General features: G+C 36.7%; 1 long non-coding RNA gene across 1 annotated transcript; it reads left to right on the forward strand.

Annotated features, from left to right (window-relative positions):
• Positions 1 to 2,225: 2,225 nt before the first annotated feature.
• LOC104693541 lies at positions 2,226 to 11,258 on the forward strand. The gene is made up of 4 exons (XR_752558.4): positions 2,226 to 2,339; positions 3,459 to 3,568; positions 4,002 to 4,162; positions 11,105 to 11,258. It is a non-coding gene; the product is annotated as an uncharacterized LOC104693541 (long non-coding RNA).
• The last annotated feature ends 839 nt before the right edge of the window (positions 11,259 to 12,097 follow it).

A 12,097-nucleotide genomic window follows, 5' to 3' on the forward strand; every position in this document is an offset into this window, starting at 1 on the left:
TTTAAAAGCTCTCGTTGCAGTCTGCAGGGACATCAGATTTCCTAAGTGAAACTCCTTATTAATTTTGAATCTTAGTGACTTGAGAGACTATGAATGAAAATTGCAAAATAGGCTAGTTGGCTCACAGTATTAAGACAAAATTTCTATTTAGTATGAGTCTGATGTTCGTGATGATTCTTGAGCAAAGGCATTAGTTGAAGCATTTCCAGGAAAATTATTGCTGAAGTTATTTACAGCAATCACCATCTATTTTGATGTGTGGGTATGGTTGATACAGCAAGGCTGGGATCACAAAACATAGATTTCTTTCTGTGGAAAGAGACCTTCTGCCAGGACACCATCCATTTCAAATGTATACGTGATAGTTCAGTCTTATGCAAGTATTGAACAGCTTTGCATTTTTACCGCTTTGGCCAAATATATTTATTTACGGCAGTTTGTAAATGTTATTAAAAGTTATTTAAGCCTACCTGTTCCTTTGGCCTTCCACAAAGCCTGAGTCATATTAAATGAGTTTGGAGTTGAACCATAAATAGCAGGATGCTTCCTATTACTCTATGGTGTTCTTTCTCAGGTTAATTGAGTACTGTCTTGAAAACCATACATATACTCTTGCTTAAAACGACATGCTTTGAATAATAAGGGGCTGGGGAGCTCCATTCTTTTTGTATGTTTGGGGTTTTTTTCCCCACTGATTGGGAACTCCAAGAACTGGAAGCAAAGGAACATAGCTGAGATCAAGGTTTTTTTGAAGCTTTAGTCTGTAAAGTACCAGACTGAGATGCAGGAGGTGTGGGTGGAACAGAAACTGTTGAGGCTTTTCCCTTCTGTCCTATGGCAGAAGCAGATGGGTGGATGAGGTAATTTACCTATCTGGACTCGGTCACAGGCACCTCCCTGGTCTGGGCTTTAAAAACAACTTGCTGCTATGACAACAGGATACTGATTTGGTCACTTCAAGGAAAAGATGTGTATAGAGCGTTTATAGAATCTCTAAAGCAGCTAGAAATACTTAGAATATACATTGTTGCATAAATGATAAAAATGGTAATGTAGACATTGTAATCAATATAAACTGTTATTACATACCCAGTGCTTCATTCTAATATGTGGAGAGTGTATTCTAAATAATGTAAGGAATTAACAATTCATGAAAAGCAGCCACTGTGAGTTTCAAAGAAGTCATTAAACACCATCTTTCAGATTTTTTAGCATTATTAAGTTTCAGTATTCAAATCAAATAGCTTCAGATATATGTACACATAAGTCATGTAGTACTTCCGCTTTTTGCAACTCAATCAACAAGTGAAACATAAGTAAAACAGTTTATTTTTGCTATTTAAAAGCCTCACATTTTATTCAGATCAGTCTTTTCAACATTTGACACAGTGACAAGAGCTTGTTATATGTTAACTGTTAGAAGAACACACCCAATGAGATTAATAGCTTTATTTTTGTTTTGACATCTGTCTTAAGCTCTTTTTTTTTAAATCTAGACTATAATGTGGCTTTGTTTGTAAGAGTTTTTTGTTCTACTAGCTGAATTTTAGAATAATGAAAAATGGATCAATGTATGTGGCATAAATTAGTATTTTCCTCTCAGTTCAGACACACTTAATCTCCATGTCTAGTCTTGGGGGAAATGTTCTCATGTTCTTTTTTCCATGTGAAGTTTCTTGTATAACCAACCCCAGCTCTTACGTGGTGATGAGAGATCCCCATCTTAGAAAGGGGAGCTCTTCACTCTGAAATGCAATGTTACATGTGCCAGAGTGTTTGTGATCCAAGTCATTTTAGCATTTACGTTATGGCAGGTGTTAAAGACTTGTATGAAGTGATTTACTGCTATGGAGCCATTTGGGTAGAAACTCAAGCAAAATATTTGTGGGGGTTTTTGTTGGTTTTCTTTCTTTTAAAACTGATTCTGCCTTGTGCTTGCTTGTAAAGTGAGTGACTCTGTGACAGTGGTAAGAGAAAATGAGATGTAAGCTGGTATGGCTAACAACTCTGCTGACACTATTGTTCCAAGAAGAAGTTGTACTTTCACCTAGTTTGTCATCCCACATTCCTTAAATCTACCTTTGCCATAAAAGACTGTTGAAGAACAAAACAGAAAATTCAGAAGCTTCTGCTTCTTTAATTATTTTAATGTAAATGTAAAAAGTATTAGCAAAGATTTAATACATCAGTCTGATGATTCTCATTTGAATGCTTTCTCTTTCAGTAATATCCTGCAGAAAATACTGATTTAGAGGAAAAGAATACCTATGTAAGAACAGCTCCTCTTTGGGCTTGATTCTTGTTGATCCAGACTCTGTTGTGTTGCATTACAAGAGCAGGTGAGTGGCAAAGGGTGTTTTTACACACCATTCTACATTTGTATCTTTTTGCTGTGTATCTTTCTTTTCCTCCTTGCTTTCACTCAGACAAGTCTTTGTGTGTGCATTGCATCTACATGGTGCAAAATGTGTTCTTTCTCAAAGACCAGAGATGTTCCAAGAGCAAGGAAGAATCTGCCCTGGCTGCCTTCTCAATCAGGCTGTGTTCACAGTCTAGCACACTGATGTGTTTTGCAGTTACAAGTAAAATTTGCAAACTGAATTAGAAAAATACCTTTGATAAATTGTAAAGACTCTTGTGATCTAATCAGATAGATGGATGGTTGCTTTTTATTTTCTATAATGCTCTGTTGTTCTGGATTATTTGCTCAAGATAGGCATGACTTTTTTTAATGAAAATTACTTCCTTGCTGGTGTTGCTGAAACATCACTTGCAATGTAGAATTGAGATTGGTTTGCCTCACTGACAGAGGCAGGTCTCTGCACTGGTGTTCAGAATATCCAGTCTGACTCCGTGGGTTGTAACTAATGGGACACTAACTATATTTCCACTGGAGAAAATGTGCAATAATTATATTCAAATGCTTCTAATTTTAGAATGTGATAGGGTGCCTTAGTGCCTTGTGTTTAGACCAGCTGTTGCATTTTTGTGACTGATTTGCTTTTTTCCACTGGAATTCTAGCAATTTGCTAAATGAAGGAAAGCATTTGAGTAAGGGCAATATGTCTTACAAGGTACAATGAGAAATCTGCTTCTGTAGCAGAATGCTTAAAAGGGATAAATGTGACAGATTAACCTGAGAGAAAAAGTCACAAGAGTATGTGAAATGCTGTAGTTTATCTTAAAAAAAACCTATTTGGTATAAGAAGGCTTGACAAAATGGTGTGTATTTACTCACTAGTTAGAGTTAAAAAATGTTTGTTTGCTTCTATCTAGAATGTGTTAGTCTGTGTAAATTTTGAGGAAGAGGGAATTCTCTTCAGTTTTGGGATAAAAATCAGCTTTTTAAAGGAAGACCTGAGTGCCTCTGAGAAGTGTACCAGGTTTTGGTAGCATGCACATCATACAGGTTTCTTCCCATATTAAATTGCTGCAGAATGAGAGTATTTTTGTTTTAGTTCTTCTTGTAGGTTCCATACTTGTAGGTCACTGTAGGCAGTGACAGATGCACTAAAGTACTACATGCAAGAACCAGAAGAAATGACACAGCAGAACTTGGATGTTAGAGGTAGGATTTAAGTGAAATATAAGTGACTTTTATGCCTCTGAGTGGAGAATGTACTTTGTAACTGCTTAAAGGGATTTTCTCTTTTGATCATTTCAGCAAAGATGTAGTCTGTGTAAAGTCACTAATCAGAGTTAACTTGAGGGAATCTAGGATGAACCTGCTTGGTTTTAATTAGAATTATTTAATAAGCAATTAAGCACTGCTGTCTGCATGCAGAACCGAAAGGGGGAGTGGTGTTTCAGAGTTTCTCTTGAGGAAGGAACTAGTTCACATCATGATACTGTGACTCAGCTTCCTGCTACACTGCCATGTAACGGAATAAGAAAATTTTGCTGTATTTTTTGAAATACAGTGAAAATGTAACAAATGTGATTTGCAAGAGGGTGTTACCTTCTAACTAGATGTTATGAACTCAGAATTAATTTTTTTGTAGGTTTTGAGACTTATGACAAAAACAGCATTTGCAAGGTCAAGAGAAAGAACTAAAGGCTTCATGTGTAAAAACTTTACATTTCTTCTATTTGGAAAACCATCTTGATGGCAAACTGCGGAGTTAAAATATGCAAATGTCCTGTCAGCTTGATCATCTTTAAGGTAATCCCTGCTACATTTTCCCAAAGAAATGCTGACAGCGCAGCTTTGAGAGCTCTTCATATTTCTCTAGATAACTGCTTAAGTGATTTTGGAACCAAATTCTCCGGTCTCTATTTCTAGGACTGGCTACCTGCTCTCTGGGAGTGCAAAGAATAAAGCTGGGCTTGTGTGCCTCAGATTTATTATCAGACTTGTCCTTAAGTTAAAAAAAAATCTACCACCTTTCTTTCTTCATACTTGTGAAACTGCTAAAGCTGTGCAAGAGCTGCCTGAGTGCTTGGACAGAAAAACCAGACAGATGGTTTCTGTTATCAAATTATTTGCCTTTGTGGAAATTGAGTATTTTGTTTTAAGAATACAAGTGGTTTTCACTTGGCAGATTTAGAAAAGTATTTTTGTTGTGGACTGGTTTGATGCTAAATTGCACAAGAACAAACTGCCATATTTTACAAAAGATGGAGCTGTGGGGTGCTTTGCTGAGTCTGCAGGGTGAGCTGGGCTTGCTGCATGCACTGCACTCTCCAGATGGACTTTAGGTACCAAGCATGGACTCGTTTTTGGGAATGAATGTGCTCTGGTCAGGTCTGTGCAAAGTGTCAGTTGTTCAGCTGAAGCACAGCCCTCTTTGAGCCTTGCAAAAGTGGCTCAGATCAGTAATTCATGGCTTTGCAATATGAACATATTTCAGTACTGAATGGTTCAGATCAGTAGCTCACCTTGAAATTGCAACATGAACTTGTTTCAGTATCAATTTTGTCTTCTCACATGCTGAAATCTATCTGGGAATTTCATTGTGTTTTCAATTGCTTATGTCGACAGCTCAAGACTTTAAAGAGAAAAACTTAGAGAAAAGCTGAAACACTAGACAGTATTGCCTACATTGAAGCAAAGATTAAATTCAGCCTTGATAATGGAGTGTAACTTGAAATTGAAGTTAGTTTATGTAGGGGAAGAATTCTCTTTTGGTGTCTCAGATATCTCACTGAGGAAAAAATAAGACAAAATATTCAGTGAAAAAATTAAAGAGGTTCTGTGGGAGAAAGAGGATTATATCATCTCATCTTCTCAGGCTAGAACTTGCAATGAGGTGGAAAAGGCAGTCTTGTCTTTTATGGGCTTTTGTAGAAATACACAGAAATGCAGTTATTGCTATTAATATGCAAAGTACTGAAGTTATGTTGAGTGCAAGAATATGCCTGCAGGCCTGCATTAAGGGTTTGGAAGGTTTTATTGTTTGACACAAAATGGTGATGCTGAAGTTTCAGAAAAGTGGAAAAAAATGTCAGGAAATAAAAATTGCATTTCCTCTGCTGGGATATTTAAGATTAATTATTAAATAACTCGGTAAAAAATTCACACTTGCTTCAAGGTAGTCTAATTGGATTTACTTTTATGTACTGTCGTATCTTACTGGAAGAAAAATTGAAGATTTTTTGACAGTTTGAATTTAACTATAATAAAAAGAATAAGGGAATCCTCTCAGTGGTATGCAGTTTTACAGTATACATATAACCAAAATGAACAACCAATTAATTTCAAGTTGAGAGAAATATAGCTGCAAAACAGTCGTTTACTATTATTTTTTACTCCAGGTTTCTTTGGCTACTGTTTTTCATGGGAGAAATTTCTATAACCTCATTCTGCCGGTAGCTTGGACTTAGTTTAATTTCCAGAATGAATTTGCTTAGAGCCAGTTCTTCTGGAAATCTTGCCATATTTTTTATGCTACCGTGGTCTTAAATAATTTTTATTACTGGTTTTTTTTCTTTTTCCCACCACTTTGAAGAATTGTATTTTCCATCACTTTTTAGAGTTTCAGAGAGTACAATAAGAAATGAGTAGTAATATTTTAGACTTTAGTTGGTACCTAGAAGACATAGAAGGGTCTTTCTGTTATTTTAGTACCTGCTAAGAGATGAGCCATCTGGTAAATAGCAGCTCACAGCTTCGTAGTGACAGGTGATGCTTTTTAAAGATGCTTCATTAACACTAATGATATTTTTATTCACTGCTTTACAGAAAGGTGAGTAAATAATTTACATTTTACTAACATCGAGAGGACTGGTGAGCGTAATAAGGAATAACAGGCTGTTATTCCTTTTTTCAGGAAATGCTCTCTTATAACTTGGAAAGGTTTTTGGTTTTCTTTCTATTGTCTCATGTTTATGAAGAATATTTGAGAAGGAAACTGCAAAATTTCAGTGCACTGCAAGTTTCTAAGAGCTGGGATTTTTTTCAACGCACACTTTACTGACTTGAAAGTACTATAAAGTAATGATAGGCTATTCTGTGCCATTATTTGTGTCGCCATCAGCTGTATTTCTTGAGGATTCAGTGAAAAGACATTTAAAACCTTATAGTGCTGTTGTACATGTCCTATATAAAGTGCAAAGGGATGGAGATAAAACTTTTTACTTTAATGCTGATCACAGAAAAGAAAGCTGGTTTTTGTCATGTTTTTCTTTGGGTTACTGATTTTTAGTAAGAGCCTTACCTTAAAGGACTTTCACCTTTAAAACTCAACATGTTCATCTTCATGCTTTTCTTATTGGCCATAATTAATTTTTAGACTAAAATCAAACCTTTTGGTTTTTTTTATTTTGCAAGTCAGCCCTTTTATTAATGCTTAGGATGAGTCTCTGTTGCACAAGTAAAGTTATCTTACCTCAGGCAATCCCTGCTGTGCATCTGCAAGAAAACATTATTGCTTTGAAGTCCTGAAAACTGTGTATCCAGCTTTTTTGTCATTATCCCTCTTTTCAAGTATTTTGCATATTTCTTTCTCCTAGTTGAAGCTAATTAATTATGCAAGTTAAACACTAGAAAGTGAGGAGAACATGCCTGAAATGAGGAAGGGTTGAAGTTTGTACTCTGCAAATAAAATAAAAATTAATCAGCATAATGGATTGTTTAGATTTTCAGTTTTGTGTCCATCCATGTGGCCTCCCCCTGCCCCTGATCAGTCAAACTTGAGGTGCTTTCACTGATAATGGCCCGATGTTCTCTAGAGAGGTGTCATCTGTCCCAAGAGCTCGGTGAAATAACCTGCTCTTGGCAGTAGTTTCAGACAGTAACCAGTGATGAATGTCTTCAGTTCAGGAAGAGAACTTGTGTTTTCAGAAGAGATTGATAATGAATAGTAACTTCAGGGAATTCATGGCATGAAGGGAAAACATGCTTGGTTCGGGGGGTTCTTTGTATCAGTGAAATTATTATTCCAAATCACTATTCTCTTATTCTGCTAGCTCTCCTAATAATTAAATATGTTAAGAATCTGAAGGAGGACTTGGCACATGGAGTCTTAAAAGGGAAGAAGAAATACAGTATTTGATTTTTTCAGAAGTAGGGGACTTTACTCCTGGCTTTCCCTTTTCTAGGACACTTTCACTCAATAGCTGCTTGGGCTCTTATCTGCTCCAATGCATTTTCTTTTTATACGTTACCCATCTGAATTGAGGCATAGGCACAGAAGCTGATCTCTGAAAGGCTGCAAGTTCAAAGGCTTGCAATGGCAGGGTGGGGGGTTGCAACATTTCTGACTGCATTTACAGATACCTGGCATAATCTTTTAATTCTATTTTTATTTAATGTCCTGCTTTTTTCTGTTTCAGAAATTACATGATTAGCCTCACTGAAGGTATCCAAGATATCTTAATTGCAAAAGGAGAGTCAAACACAAAACCACAAATTTGTATAACCTTTTATCAAAATCTGAGTCTGTGTCCTAAGTACAACTACAGCAGAGAAAATAAAGAAGACAGCTTAAAACTATTTGATTCCAAGGAGGGAGCTAGGAACTCCAGAAAATAAAATATGAACTTACATGAAATTATTATATTAAATGAGAAAGCATCTTGGAAGCACTGAAACGCAAATTACAATGTTCCTTCTGATGATTTAATATCAACTTGTCCTTTAAAGAAACCTAACAAGTCATTTTGCTCCATCATGCAATGTATGTATTACATCAGGGGAGAATTGGGAGAAAAAAGCAAGGAGCTGGAGTTAACCTGTGGACCTGCTGCCAGCCTTGGTTTTATCATCTACAGGGAACATAGAATTACTGACAGATTTTTTCACAATAATTACAAATTAAAGTATTTAATCTCTATCCCTTCAAATGCTTTCCCTACCACTTCTGTAATTTAGTCTATTAGGAGAATATACTGAGGTCCTGTTTAAGGTGTGTAGGGGTTCTGGGTGCCATAGAGTTATGTAATGTTTTCTGGAGTAGGGAAGGATTTTCAACCAAAACATTTCTGACAGAAAATGTAGTTGTCATTTGATGTTTCTTAAATCATTTAGGTTTTGTTGAAATTTCCTTCAAAATAAATAAAACAAAGGGGACCTGCGAAGTTCAGATATTTCTTTTTAAGAAAGGAGTTCTTAATTGTTTTATTTCAGAAATCTTAGTTTTACTTTGTGGTGAAATAACTTCACAAAAAAATGAACAGCAACTTCAAACAATGTTTAGAGTGGAAACAAAATGCCGTCATTATCTTAGTTTTTCCAAATGCACAGGATTAGTTATTCAGAATGTCAGCACAGTTCAAATAACCCACTCAAATAGCAAAATTGTTCTCCCACAGCTATTTCCTAGGAATACTTGCATCAAAAAATTATTCTAGAAATAATTACTTGTTTCTGCAGCTTATAATCAGGTAACATGAAAAAGGCCTCCATTTTCCATTGCAAAGATAATATCTGAGTTAGTATCTCTAAATTGGTAGGAATGCGATGCATCAATATTTGACCTGAATCTTCTCTGTTTTTATTTTTCTACTCCTGCTTTATCCTGTTCTGTACTTTCACCTGATACATATTAAAACTTGCTACTGATGCAAAATTAACACAAAGATCCATCTCTCTCATCTGCCCTGGTAATGTTTTTCCAAGCTTTAATAGTGACTTCTTCAAAACTCTGAATGCCTCTTTTTTTTGTTTGTTTGTTTGTTTGTCCCCACTCACTCACTTTCAGGTAAATGCTGAAGTCTTTCTGGGTTCATGACGTTTTTGCATCCTTTCAATTTGGCCAAACACAGAGGATGGTGAATAGGATAGGAGATAAATAGGATTGGAAATAAGAAGTTGCAGCGCAGGAAGGACCTTCCTTAGTGCAGGGGGTGCACTTGGGTCACTGCTTTGTTGGTTTTTAGCTGTTCCTCTCTTTCTTGGCACTGCCCTTGGAACAGTCTCAGACCACTGCTCAGGTGTCCAGCTCTTTTCTGCTATGTTCCTTGGCAGCTGGACCTGTTCCTGGTCTTCTCTGTGATACAAATGCAACCCCTGTGTCTGCAGTGCAGGATTTTTGTGTGCAGTGGCTGGAAGGGTTTTCCTTCTCACACAGGATTTTGGATTGCTGCTGAGATCAGAAGGGGTGCTAGTGATGCCTTTTCCTCGTCTTAAAATCAAGAGTCAAACACGGTTAGAAGGGGAAAAGGGATTTTACCTTGGTATTTATTTTAAGGATCCTTAGGTGCACAGGTCAAATGCACCAAAATGCACACCGCAACGCACACCCCCAGAAGATCGGGTATAACATTATAGGTCTTACTAATTAGAATATCTATCAAAGATTCCCCAGTGAGAGGCCCAAGCGAGCCCCCCTCCCCAAGGAACCTTCCCCTAGATGGTTCTATCTTAGTTTACAGAATGTGCTCTGGAGAGGACCTTGGTGCTTAGGGCATTTTGATCCCTAACTACAAAGCTTCTAAAATGTTTAGTCTCTTAGCTTGACAAACAAGTCCAAGAATGTAGGCAAAAAGCACTAAGAATACAGAAGTTGTAAAAAGGTATAAAAGAAAAGGCAAAATATCACCATGGCATCACTAGTGCCAATATGAAAACACTGGGGTGACTAACTTGGGAGCAATACCTGCCAGTAAAATAGGGTGTTTCTTGATTTTCAGTTTGGATTTTCCAGCAATATCTGAGTGTTTCTTTGCAAGAACCTAAGCCACTGGGATTTTTGGGTTTTGGTTAGAAACAGAAGATCTGTGTTAGGCTTTTTTAAAGGTTTAAAACCTGAATGATCTCATAACTGATTTGCAGTACAGCCTAATCTACTACTGCCTGTTGAGTAAAGGTACTCAGAGGGAAACAGCATTATTTTAGAGTTATTTTCATTTTGATATAACTAAAAGTAACTCCTAATAAGAAGCAACAAGCAAGAGAAACGGACTTTAACTGCCTCACCATATAAAAAGTGTCATGTAAATTATCTTGAGAGAAGATGATTATAAAACATCTAAGCTTACTTTGAGCTTTGACTGAAATTTTGAGCAGTTGGTTGTTGCTCTGTTCAGTGAATAATTTCTTGAGGGTTTTGTGTCATGTTCTGCCAGTCAAAGTCAAAAACTTTTAGTGTACTTGGACACGTAAAGTCATGTTTTCTTTAAAAGAAATCTTGTGTTCAACTACTTTGCTTTGCCATGAGCGCCTGCACTTCAGATGGGTTTTTGAAGTGGCACATTTCGTGATCTGAGACTAATTAAACCAAGATCCTCTGCAGTAAAATACACACTTGAGACAGGAGAGTTCAGCTCAACTAACCATGCAAAGGATAAGAATCAAATACTAAAGCCTATTTCTTCACTCAATACAGCAATAAAGGTACATATGTGTGGTGGTGACTTTGTCTCTTTCAGTGTTTTCTCCCAGGTAGAGAAACTGTTCTGAAATAGGATTTCAGGAACATCCCTTTCAGGTTCTTTGTTTGCAGTATGTTCTTCCATGCCTTTTAGAAACTGCTGGAAATATTTCCAATAATTTAAAATGTTTACTTTTATTTTAATCGCATATTAGTGAAAGTTACAACTGTATTAATTCAGTCAATTTCAGTTTATAGCAGGTTGTCTTGTACATATGATCATCTTTGAAATTCTTCCAAGAAGGAAGATCTGCATTTTTACTAAGTTTGTCCCTAATTTTTTTTCCATGCAGGTTTGTCTTACAAGTTGTGAAACTTGTGCTGGTGAGAGTTTTGTTAGTCAATGGTATGCTTCTGCTGAAGGAAGAAGAGAAGAGATGGGGAGCAAAGGATTAGCCTTCATTAAAAAACCTGAAATTAAAGAAGAAAGCTTATATTTGGCTCTGAGATGACTGTGCTTCAATCATTTCTGATTTGTGTTGTCATGTTTGAGCAGGAGGGTGGAACTGAGTGTCCCTGCTAAGTTTCTTAGGCAGACACGCAGCCTCCTCAGATCTCTGAGTAGGATTTAGAAGAGATGACTCTTTGTTGCATTTTTAACCTACTTCTTTCCTTTAAAAGATAAAACTGAATGATAGCATAGCTTTGAAATATTTTCTTCAATTTGTTTGTAGGAGTGACTATAAAATTTAAAACTTGTCATTAAGAACCTTTGCTCAGTTGAAACTTCCTAATAAAACTCATTTTTCTCTAAAGTTTGGTAGGAATAAAAACCAACTTAAAAATGTCAAAAGCTTTTTCCAAATAACAGGTTTTTTACTTTTTAGAATAGATTATATAAGGGTTTAAGATTTTGATTAATTTTCTGCTTTCTGTGTGTACTAGTTTGAAAACAAACCAGTGGGAGGCACCAAGTCAGAATAACAATTTAATGGAAATTAAAGAAAAGGAAAACAAAAAAAGTAAAAGAAAACACTGTCAAACTGACAGAGTCAAGGTACAACCTGACACCCTGTTAGGCAGGGTGGTGGTAGCAGTCTGGTAGAATGGTGGCTGCAGTCCTCTGAAGCAGTGATCCTGTAGTAAAACAGTCTGCTCTTCCTCAGGAAGTCCAGTGGTGGCTGTGTAGCTCCTGTCCTCTGGAAATCCAGTGGGAAGGGGTGTCTCTGGTGGTCAGAGTCCCAGATTATATCCCCGATGGGATGCTTGGTTCTTCCCTCTGGGTGGAGCATCTCACAATGGGGTAATGAGTCATGAGGCCAAGTGTTGATTAGGCTCATTAACAG

The sequence above is a fragment of the Corvus cornix genome, chromosome 13, assembly GCF_000738735.6.
Source record: "Corvus cornix cornix isolate S_Up_H32 chromosome 13, ASM73873v5, whole genome shotgun sequence".
Lineage (NCBI taxonomy): Eukaryota > Metazoa > Chordata > Aves > Passeriformes > Corvidae > Corvus > Corvus cornix.